This window comes from Oculina patagonica, chromosome 9 (genome assembly GCF_052425735.1).
Source record: "Oculina patagonica isolate OP01 chromosome 9, crgOcupat, whole genome shotgun sequence".
Taxonomy (NCBI): Eukaryota; Metazoa; Cnidaria; class Anthozoa; order Scleractinia; family Oculinidae; genus Oculina; species Oculina patagonica.
In genome coordinates, this window is record NC_135766.1 from 14,381,125 (window position 1) to 14,393,089 (window position 11,965).

An 11,965-nucleotide genomic window follows, 5' to 3' on the forward strand; every position below is an offset into this window, starting at 1 on the left:
GTTTGTTTTATTCGTGTCATAATTATTTTGTAGAACTGGATGGCATTAACCGATGTGACCTTGACCAAAAGCATTGTGTTTAACAACACTGCCTCACCTTCTCATCAACACAACAACGCTTTCTGCCAAGTAAGATTTAAGAAAACAACAATAGCAACAAATAGTAGTCTGTTGTTGGTTGAGCTGTCTATTAGAGACCTTTGTATTTGAAAAGGAATTCGAAATTTGACCACAAGGTTTCAGCGAAATACTAAAAACAATACTCACAGAAAGCACAGCTATATATATTTAACAATTCTTCGCCGAGGGCGAAGTGATTATTCGTCTCGGGGATTATTCAACAATAATCACTGAGCCTGAGGCGAATAATTGTTTAAGTATAATTTTCAGAGGTGAATATAAAAAACTACAGGATAACAACAAAAAACACGAAAACAACAAACACAAGTGCTCGCTTGCATACGTGTAAACTAGTTTAATTCATCGATTGAAATCGTTATTTACACTCAAGTTTTAGCAATAAGACGGAACAAAACAAACACTGCCAAATAGATATCTGGTACCTTTGTTTTATCATTGGTGACATCTGAGCAATTGTGTGAATCCTCTCGAAATTACTAGCTCCAGTGAGAAGATAACTAAATAATGTTCTGCCAGTCGATCTGACTGAGTACATGGCCGCGTGGGATCTCCAAAACCACCATGTTTACGATCAATTCCAACGCCTTGAAAACCATCTCTTGAAAAATTTCGGTCCAAATGCCTTGGTAGTTAATTTGCAAAATTCTCAATGTTCTAAATATCCAGGACTTTGAGTGATTTCTTTTAAATGAGAGAAATTTTCATTTAGCAAATGCCGCCATGTTCACTGTCCTGAATGGCAAACGTGGCATGGCTTAGTAGCCAAACCTTGAGATGCTATATTCACCGCCTAGCGCGGTGAATATTAAATCATAGTCCGAGCTTCTCGACCAATGAGAATTAAATTCACCTCTGGAGGTTTTAAAAATTAATAATATATTTATTTCTATGTCTATGTCTATGTCTATGTCTATGTCTATGTCTATGTCTATGTCTATGTCTATGTCTATGTCTATGTCTATGTCTATGTCTATGTCTATGTCTATGTCTATGTCAGTGACTATGTGTCTGTCTTTGTCTCTGTCTATGTTTATGTTAATGTCTCTATCTATGTCAATGTCTCTATCTGTATCTTTGTCTTTGTCTTTGTCTTTTTCTTTGTCTTTGTCTCTGTCTCACTAATTCTCATTAATTATTTTCAACTAAAAGAAGCGCAAGAAAAAAATTCTGTTAAGCCAGGTTTTCACTAGCGAAGCGAGCACAAGCGCAAACATAAGCGCAATCACGCATAAAGGACAAATTTTGATCTTTGTTCTTGTGCCTGCCGCAAGCACAAGCACAAGCATAAAACAGCAATGCATTTATGCTTTTGCTTGAGTCGAAGCCGTTTCCGCAGTGAAATACGAGCTGTTATTCTTACGCTTGAGCTTGCCAGGCTAGTGAAAACCAGGCTTAACAGAACTGTTTCTGAAATGTGTTCACTGAGTGTTTCATTTATCTTACTTCATAAGTTACCAGACTTACAGGCATACTCATATTTTACATTTCAGACGATAAACTTTACAACGGCGTTTTTTGCTCCTCCTGTGGTGGTCGTGACGCCAAAGTACAGTTACAACAATACATATCCGTATTTGTCTCAATGTAATGCAGTTACAGCGTGGATCGAGGTAAGCTGTATGTATCATTCAAGAGCGAGCTTGTACTGACACCACTGTCGCCAGTTTCACTTCAAAAAACTCAAGAGCTTAAAGATTTTTGGAAACTACGAACGGTGGTCCAATTTTGTTAAATATCACCATGCAAGTTAATACTGAAGCGATAAACAAGTGATAATATTGTGTTGTCCACAAGAACTTTAAATCTCAACTTGAAAAAGTGGACTTGTGGAAAAACACGTAACAATTATTATGGCTCCCTTCTTCCTTCAACAACAACTTACTTTATATCTATATATAATAAAAAAGATATTTTAGCAGGGAGCCCACGTCACAAAAAGGTGGTTTTCAGTGGGGCCCTGCATAAAATAAATAAAAAATATGATAAAAATGGTTAAAAAGTAAAAGTTAAATTTTAAAAAATGAATATAAGAAATTAAAAAAACTTATCAAATACTTCTAATATGTCTTTTAAAAGTTAAAATGTCAAATGCGCTTTTTGCTTTGTCGGGTAAAATGTTCCATTCGTGAGCATCTTGATTAATAAAACGCCGGGTTCTGGCCCCAGGAGCGACATGACTTGGGCCTACAAATGTCATTTCGTCCACGAGTATTATAATTATGAATGTCTTTAAAGCTATAAAAATTAAAATCCCGGTCAATCAAGCCATTTAATGCCTTACTAGGTGCATTTCATGTCCGAGAAGGCCTTATTCGCTAATTTTAGTACTTTTTACAGAAAAGCATTAAAATTCCCGTGACAATGTGCCTTTAATGAATCTTTAAATATTCCAATATAACATATTCTGAATATATTATGCTTTAGTCTAATTTGAAGAGGTGAATATAAGAATGCGATATTCTAATTGGTCAAGAAGCTCTGGTTTATGTCGATATATTCAGCTTGCTTGGAGGTGAATATAGTATTCAGGGATTGGCTACAAAGCCATGCCACTTTTTCATCTAGGCAAGCAATGAATGGAATTTTCGTTCATTCGAAAGAAATCACTTCAAGTCCGGAGTATTCAAAACAGTTAAGATTTTGAAAATTGAGTACCAAGGCTTTTGAACCGAAAACATTTTCAAGAGCAGAGCAATTGACCAAAAAAAATTCAGTTCTCTTTAGATCAGAGCTTCTTGACTCATGTTTAGGGAATTTACACAATTTGCTCAGAAGTCGCCAACAATTAATCAATGGTACAAGATTTACAGTTGATGAATTCGACTTGTTTACTCGTATGCAAGCGAACACTTGTGTTTGTTGTTTCCGTGTTTTAGTTCTTTGTTTTTTAGTTAACAATTATTCTCCGAAGGCGAAGTGATTATTGTTGAATAATAAACACTACGTACGGAAAAGAAAGATGTGTGATACCGGCTTCGTTGAATCGTTGGTGACTTCTGAACAGTTGTGTGATTCCTCTTGAAATGAACAGTTTGGACGGTTTTGTCAATCGATCTGACTGAGTTTTACATGGCCGAGTGCGATCTCCACAACAACCTTGTTTACGATCAACTCTAATGCTTTGAAAACCATCTCTTGAAAATATTTTCGGTCCAGAAGCCTTGGTAGTTTACTTGCGAAATTCCCAGTGGTTTAAACATCAATGACTTGGAGTCATTTCTTTCAAATGAGCGAAAATTTCATTCTGCAAACGACGCCATGTTTACTTGCCTGATGGCAAAGTTGGCATGGCTTAGTATCCAAGCCCTGCAATGCTATATTCACCTACTAGCGCAGTGAATATATCGTCATATTCCGAGCTTCTCGAAAAATCAGAATTGAATTCACAACTGGAAATTATACTGATTCTTGATATTCACCTCTGAAAATAAGACTAAAGGCTCCGTGAATCTCGGCACTGTCGAGGGGAATATTCCCCGAGATTCACTTCTTCTTCGGCGATCGAATAATTGTTAATTGAAGCTTTTATCAAACTAAATTTATGGAAGTACGGTACTTTTTTCCTTTTTCTAGGTAGAAAACGATGTTTAGCCTGTTTATGATAACGTCTCTTTCATATTTCCGTAGCACTCATCCACAAAAGACATGAAGGTGTGTGCTAGAAACTACAACAGCAACCCGAAGAGTGAAGATATTATTACAGTCGATTACATGACGATTGGAGGTACGTTACTAACCATAAACAACTGTAAACTATACGGATAGTGAGGATACAAGACAATAAAGAAATATGTATCCTTTTACCCCTTCCTGGAGGTTAACGAAGGCTGTAATAATGTAGTCCAAAAGATACATATTTCCTTTTAAAACACCCTATAAATAGAGGTCTATATACTGCTTGTACTCCTTAAGGAAGAGTTTTACAAAAAGCTTCAGCTCAACGGTGAAAACTTTTCCTTCTTGCTTATTGGTTATTTTTTTTCAAGTTGTCGTTTGTTCTTTTTTGACATTTTAATACAGTTAAGAATTTTTAGTGCAATTGTGTGTTATTTTTTTAATCCTTGGTTTAATCGTGGATTAGCGTTATAGATCGGGCTTTCGAACAACTGGGCCCTGAAGTCGTGGAAAATATATATTTGCATGTGTGATTTATGTCGTTTTTGCTTTAAAGGATTTCAATTCCAACGTGGTCGTCGGCACATGCCACATATTCCAACATTGGGGTATTCTCATTGCGAAGTAATTCGTTTGAACCCTTCCTTGTTCAATCCCGACAAATCCATTGAAGTGCAGATCACTATCAATCATATGGATACCAGCAACAAGTCATATGTTCATGATGCCGCTGTGTCATGGGTTGAAAATGCCAGTTACCATTCATTTACTGCCTGTGTGATGGCGGCAGGCTTCAACGAGCGAAATTCACATGCTAACGTGACAGTCGATTGGATGGCGTACCAAGGGGCTCCGGTGGGTGGAAGTGCCGGGAAACTGCGCATGTCACAATGGTGGACTGGAACGACTTGTAAAGCTGTCAACTTTCCATTGGTAAATGGAAATAATTGTTACGAAAGATTCCTCTGAGAGATCGAGCAATAAGTGCAAAAAACTATTTACCAAACATTTTATAGCACGGTAACATTTCTGTATATTGTTTCAATAAGGTTATACATTTCTCTAGTTGACCCCGCTATTAAATCGTAAAACTTTCTCGAGAAAGTTAATGTCAAAAATCGTAAAAAAAGCTAAATACGTGTTATTTTTTGTATAAACTGACGTGAAACGCCCATTTAAACTAAAATATGGAAAATTTCAAATTAGGTTTTTAGTTTCTCTCGCGGGGTCAGTTTAGGAGCTAAAACTGTAACACGTTTGTCAGTTTAACTATGACCATGCTATGAGCTCTTTAGGATAACCTTATTTTCCCTTTATTGCTAGAATGTTGAGCGTAAACCGTCTTTTAAATTACTATTTTAAATGTTGATTTGCAAAATTCGTAAGCGGCATATAGAAATTCAATATAAGGGACTGAGATACGTTTTTTTTGGATTCCATTTCATTTTCTTCCAGAGAAAGGCGCAAGAGAGGTTTAAACATAGCTTGCAATAATCGCGAGCCAAAGCGTGACATAAAGCAAAATATTTTCACGCGTTTTAACTGCAACGCTTCAATTCCCTTCCCTGATTGTCTCTTCAGTAGTTAACCCTATTCAGATTGGGATTTTTTTGGATATTCGCAAGTTTCTATTTCCCACAATTTTTCGACAATTTCTCCAAGCACTCTACGATTATGCAGACCAAAAAAAGCATTTTTCAACTTGCAATATATTTTCGATCGATTGCTTTGAATTTTCGGGATATGTTTATAACGCTATTAAAAAACACCTGGAAAAAATAAATATATAAATTTATGTTTATTTGATCTTTAATAGCAAAGTTCATGACACAACCACCTATCCTAACAAATTATTCCCATATAAATTTTAGATACATAATCTTGCAAAGTTTGGCAGCGTTTGGTTGAATCTTGAAAAATCAGCTTGGGCATTTTCCGTCTATCCGCACTTTCCGGTGTGGATAGGGTTAAGCATTCCAAACAGTGTACATGGTTTCGTGTCTAAAGCGTTCCTGGAAAAAAAAAAAAAAAAAAAAAAAAAAAGATACAACGAAAAAACAGGCAGGACACATGTCGTGTAGGCCCACTATGTTACTGGTGTGGTTAACATTTTAAGGTCAAATTTGATTTGTTATTATTTTTATTTGTTTTTATTCTTACCTAGACCCGTTACATTACTTACAGAACATTTTTATTTTATACGTAATTAGTCACCTAACTGATGCCGACACAAATTGTCATTTTTTTATGCCTGGTACTTTTCCAGATAGCAAGACTACAACTGTATTTGACCAGTAATATTTCCATTTTATGGTCAGTAAAGTTGCCTTATGCGCCTACTGGCGCGTTGAGACATGATGATGAGGATGAAAGTTGCATGTTAACCCTCGGACATACAAGGAAGGAGTGGGGATTGACTCCCCCGTAAGGTTTTTTCGAAATTTTGAAATACGATTTATTCCACAATGCTGAAACTTGAAGAAGCTGTTCATTCATCCCGTGCGGAAAATTCGACATGTCTACAATATATCCATGATATGATTACAAGTTGGTCTTGCCACAAATCGTCATTTGTAACATATTTCTTTATTTTTCAGTTTTTTGAAACGAAATTGTACCATTTGTTCGTTGTTTTTTACATTTCATGAGCATTCTGGTTTGAAATACTTTGAAATGTTGAGATCCGAGATGGCGGATCCAAGATGGTAGCTCTAATGACGTCACAGCCTATCAAAATTATGTCATCTTGTAGAGTAAGCTACGGGCTCTATATTCAGTGCAAAACAATTCGATGCACGAAAACTCTGAGAGACGGCTGCATCAAAAAAAAAAATACCCCCCCCCCCCCACCCCACCTCGTGTACGACGGTGGGGTATGAATTTGTTAATACGTCCGAGGGTTAAAAAGGTTTTCTTTTAATCATTAAAAGTAAAGAACATAAGCTACATGCGCATAAGCATATTAATGTTCGTCTTCTTACACCTTTCGTTGTTGTATTGAATACATTTGTTTTATTGACTTAATTTAATCCGTAAAATTAATATTTATTTTTGTAAAGCAAATTTCATTAATTAATTAATTGCATTTGTCCACCTCGTTAACTGTTAATTAACTACGGTTGTCGGTGTTGTTTTCCAGGGAAAATTCTTAGTTAAACCTTCAGTGTTTGTGACTGCTGAGCACCACCATTCCGGACTAAAGCATGACGCTGCCAGTGTGTGGATTGAAGATGTCACACAATCGTCCTGTAAAATTTGTTTGAGAGAATTACAAAACTACGCAGGATCCCACAAAAACATTTCTGTTGTAAGTGTTTGATACACAGCTTTTCTGGCCAACTAGTTTATCAAAAAAAAAAACCATCCGCTAATGTGGATGCCCTTTTTGAGATGCTTGGATGAGGAAGGTTTTCAGCTAGCCGAACAAAAGAAAATTTATCTTTTCAAACTGATGTTTTTTTTTTTTAAACTGTGTCTAGATAAAGTTTAGTTGACATCTGTGTCTATGTCTATGACTGACTGACTGACCAAGCGACCGGCCGCATCAACCAAATGACAGACCTAATGTTTAACATATATCTTTTCACCTTTATTATTTATAGAATTGGTTGGCGTTTACGGATCTTCACAAGTCTCCCTTTTCAGAACATAATTCGATCTACTTTAAGAACAATAAACCCCCTCCTGGCGATAATAATAACGCGTTCTGCAAGGTTAGTTGTCATCTGAACTTTTTTCTATCTCATTAATATACTGCAGTAAAAAAAAGATAAATGACAGACACTTGTGGGTGTAGAAAGTTAAATGGGTTTGAATATTTTTTTTTGTCTTTTTAAAGGACGTCAACTTTACCAACTTTTACAACAACACCCCAGAGGTGTTCGTTTCTGCTGAACATTCATCAAAAGGAGGCCATCTAAGTCCAGCTTATAATGATATAGCTGCTTGGGTAGAGGTAGGATAACTGATTTACAATCCTTTTTATGTTCCTATGATTTCAAATTTTGTTAAGCAAGGTGACATAAGATATAAATTTTAATTAGGTTTTTGTCCTGTGCGGTCTAATTGCATTTTTCTTTCACAGTATATCAACAAGACTACTGGCTTTCGTGTTTGTTTCAAGGAATTATTTGTAGCGAAATACGACCCCCTCTCCATTATTTACGCGGTATTACCAGGAAACCCAGGTACGAACCTGAGCTTAATTTTAAGTTATTATGTTTCTCCATTACTTTTGTGTTTTCCTTCGTCTTTCACACTTGTCGATTATGGGTAATTTTGTTGTTTGTTACTTTGCGTTAACTTATAGTCTTTGAAAAAAATTAAGTTCGAATCTTGTAAAGATATCGTTTTCCGACTCTGAAAATCTAAGGTACTAGACAAAGTCAAATGTTTAAGCTTTCACAACCTCTTGGAGCGGAACGGACACCTTTCTTAAGTGAATTAGACTCTCAATCATCAATTTCACGTTTTACACTTTTTGCACTACTTTTGGATAACGTGACGTGCTCTTAGCAATTCAGCATGCAGAAATTATTGCTTGTAAATTACTGGAAAAGAAAAGAAAGTAAAAATAATTAACAATTCTCGATTTAACGTTACAGCAGCCACGAGACCAAGCCAACCTACACGCAAACCTCACTGCATTCAATCTGTAATCACGACTTCGGTCACGGTTATCCCATTCAGACTTTCTGCTCGATTAATAACATCCAAATACATATTCCACTAGCTAACGGAGATTCGTCAAGGTTGAGGCGATTTTACAAACGCTAACCATTTCAAACTTTAAAATGCAAATGATGAAAGAAGCTGTCGTAGACGAAAGGCCTAAAAAGGAGATTAATTAGGTCTAATATATTCTACTTCAAGTGCCTCTCTGCTTCCTGATCGTGATCTTAAAAATTGTCTTTCCGTGCTATTTGTTTTTGCTAAGCTGAGAAGTTTCCATCAATAGCCTGAAGCAACATGATGTATCTGTCTGTCTGCCTGTCTGTCTGTCTGTCTGTCTGTCTGTCCGTCTGTCCGTCTGTCTGTATGTCAATTTATCCATCTGGCAGTGCCCTAGCCAGGGCTCGAACGTGTACCGCTCGATCCGGAGTATAGCGCACTTACTACTACACCACCCTTCCTGCCAAATATACATATAAACATGTGTAGAGCGCTTTACGAAACGAAATACATTATACTCAAGAAAGAAATAATTTATCAAAAATCAAGGTATAATTGATACTAACAGCCTAAATTAAGTGAATATACGGTCCTAGAGATCAAATTTAAAGTATGCAATATTTGCCGATATACAGAACATCGAACATGCTATTCATCCCGGTACACCTGCGCTCCCCCTGCCACCCGTCGATCTCTCCTCGCTTAAAAGACAAAACAAAAAACAACTTAAAATGCAATGATAATTAGTTTATATCAAACATGCTATCAGCGTTATTTCAATAATGATGAAATTTTTCGTTACTTTAAAGCATCCTGTGTACTGATTACAACTTCTTCTTTCATTTCAGATTACTGGATGAACTCAACTATCCTAACATACAATGAACTTTATCAAAGTCGCCTTCATCAATTCCTGACGCCTGCTGTTGGAAGTCACCCTCGTTGGATGCTGTGCTACCGCGCCCCCACTCACGGCTGGGCTGTCAGTACCTTCCACAGCAGGTGTGATGGGAAACGTAACACGGTTACCATCATCAAAAAGGGACAGTACGTGTTTGGAGGATACACCGATATACCTTGGGGTAAATAGAATATTCCATGTCTGTATCTCATTGCATACTGGCTGTGTGGTAGCGAGGCAATGCTTCTCTTACTGCAGGCAAAAAGTGGAATTCTGTGTACTGTAAAAATGTGAAAAAAGACATAGAATATAAATTCAATTTAAAAAAAATAGGAATTGAGAGGTGTTGGTTTAATTAAAATTGAATCAAGCTTCCGGGCATGTAAAAAAAAAATCCTCTCATGATTTTCCAAAACTTTCACGTATGTAGAGGTTAAGTTCCTCCCCTAAGAACAATTCGTCTATCAGCTTCTATCGATCGTTTCTCAAAACAGAATTCACACTCAACATTCAACCGAAAATATTATAGACAAAACTATAGAAAGTGAATTGAAGGGTATTAAGCGTGTCTACTCTCTTTAAATCGGTTTATTTCGAGTGAATAAAATTTGTTAAGAAAATGTGGCACAGGTCGGGTCAGCAACGCAAAAAAGAAAAAAAATCTCTATCACGTTTTTTGTTGCAAATTTTGGTAGAAATATCACGAGATAAATTTTATTTATGATATGCGTGCTTAGTAATTCTATTTTGCCTGTTTTCAGAAAGCAGTGGTGGCTATACTTCCACTTCCAACGCGTTCATATTTTCGCTACGCAACAAGGAAGGACTGGGGCCATTCAAGAGCGTAGTGAAGATACAACGATATGCGATTGTCAGGGGCTCAGCTTATGGTCCAACATTTGGTGATGGGTATGACATCTACATTGCAGACAATGCAAACAGCAACAGTAATTCATACACGGACTTTGGCGAATACAACGCCTACTCTGTTCCAAGTGGAGTACAAGACAAGTACACAATCCTAGCTGGGACTCGTAACTTCACACCTGACGACTTGGAAGTGTTTTACCTTGGTTAAATCACCTTAAGATCAATTATATCAGCAATGTTTTACGAAGTTTTACATTTATTTAATCTAAAGTCTTTCATTTACTGTACTTTTAAGTTAATTTCATATTTCACCTAGTGGATCGCACAAGTTAGTGTTGTATTGGGGATATATCATTCGATTATTAGAAGGCTCAGGTTATTTCAAGTTTTTTTTTCTTTAAGCTGTCAGTTATGGTTAAAATGTAAGCAAATTAGTTTGCTGCTAGGGCTGGCAGCAAAACACTGAATTGTATATGAAGAAATAAACATAACGTCAAGGGTTCAGGTCATAAGGATTGTCTTTGAATGACTATAAACTATACCCCTTCAAGCAAGGCTGCCGTGTGTTTAATATTTCGATACCCCCCCCCCCTCCCCTCCCCCAGCTAGTACTAGTGATTTGGTTACCCCATCTACACAAAAACATATTTCTGAATATCTTAAGAATAAGACGTATATAATCCCAGTTTAATACAAACAAAAAACAATTTCAAACTCACGCAGTTCGATCTAGAAAAAGAGTCACTGTTTTATTAAAATAAACGAAAGATCAGCACAAAGTAACGTTCAGGCGATTTGCTATCAACGCGGACCATAAAGTTAAGAGGTTTTTTTGGGGGTACCACTCTGCATGCTTCTTTTTCTTGCCAAGGCAGCGTTACCACTGGCTAAAGTGACTGGTATATGATTGCATGAAAAACGAGTCTTTCTGTCGGTTTACTACGCCGTTGTTGAAAAAAAAAGAAGACCGGCACCGAAGACATTTGGCAAGTTTAATTGTTTTTATTTTTTATTTTTTATTTTTTATTCTGCATTTGACACAACAATTACAAAACATACTAAAAAACTAACAGTACCGACAATTCACATGAAGCGCGTCTACATTGTCCATTATAACCGTTAAACGTACTAACATTACTACAAAACTAGAATAATTACTAACAAAAAATAAGTTACAATGATATACGCTACATACATTTAAGTTACTTACAGAAGAATAAATTACCTACAATTAACTTACGATCAGAGATAAATATATAGTTAGCTTACGATAACAACTCTATAAATACGATGATGACGAACACACTTATATATTAACTAACAGTACCAAAATTATTTACTTATAGATTATTAACATGAAAGATACAAACGCGATTACACTGCTCACAAAAATTAATACTAACAATACTACAAAGCTTGAGTATTAAGAGATACAACAGATAGGAGAATATCTAAAAAAGAAGGAAGAAAAGAAAAAAAAGACAGTTACAGTTGTCGTGCTGTTTAAATAGTTCAAATAATAATGATGCCATCTACGTGACTAACAAAAAAGGAAATTACATAAATTAATTTGGAATTAGTACCCACTTTTTTTTAAATAATCTTTCTTTTTGAGCTTACTTTCCGTTTCATATTTAATGGCAATTTTAGTACGAAATTCTTGAATTGTGGGTTGAATTTGGCATCTTCTGCAGTCCCATATAAGTAGTTTTCCAATGATTATAAAATAGTTCAGTAAGTTGAGTAAAGGGAATGGTTTGGATATTA

At 36.1% G+C, this 11,965-nt stretch overlaps 3 protein-coding genes across 3 annotated transcripts in view; all 3 read left to right on the plus strand.

The window, feature by feature from the left end:
* Positions 1-11,965, plus strand: part of LOC144666224 (uncharacterized) — a 249,082-nt gene that overhangs the window by 172,398 nt on the left and 64,719 nt on the right. The gene's annotated exons all lie outside the window — the stretch shown is intronic.
* LOC144666228 (uncharacterized) overlaps positions 1-11,965 on the plus strand; it is a 168,437-nt gene that overhangs the window by 91,859 nt on the left and 64,613 nt on the right. The window lies entirely within an intron of this gene.
* Positions 1-11,965, plus strand: part of LOC144666258 (uncharacterized) — a 193,538-nt gene that overhangs the window by 17,055 nt on the left and 164,518 nt on the right. The window lies entirely within an intron of this gene.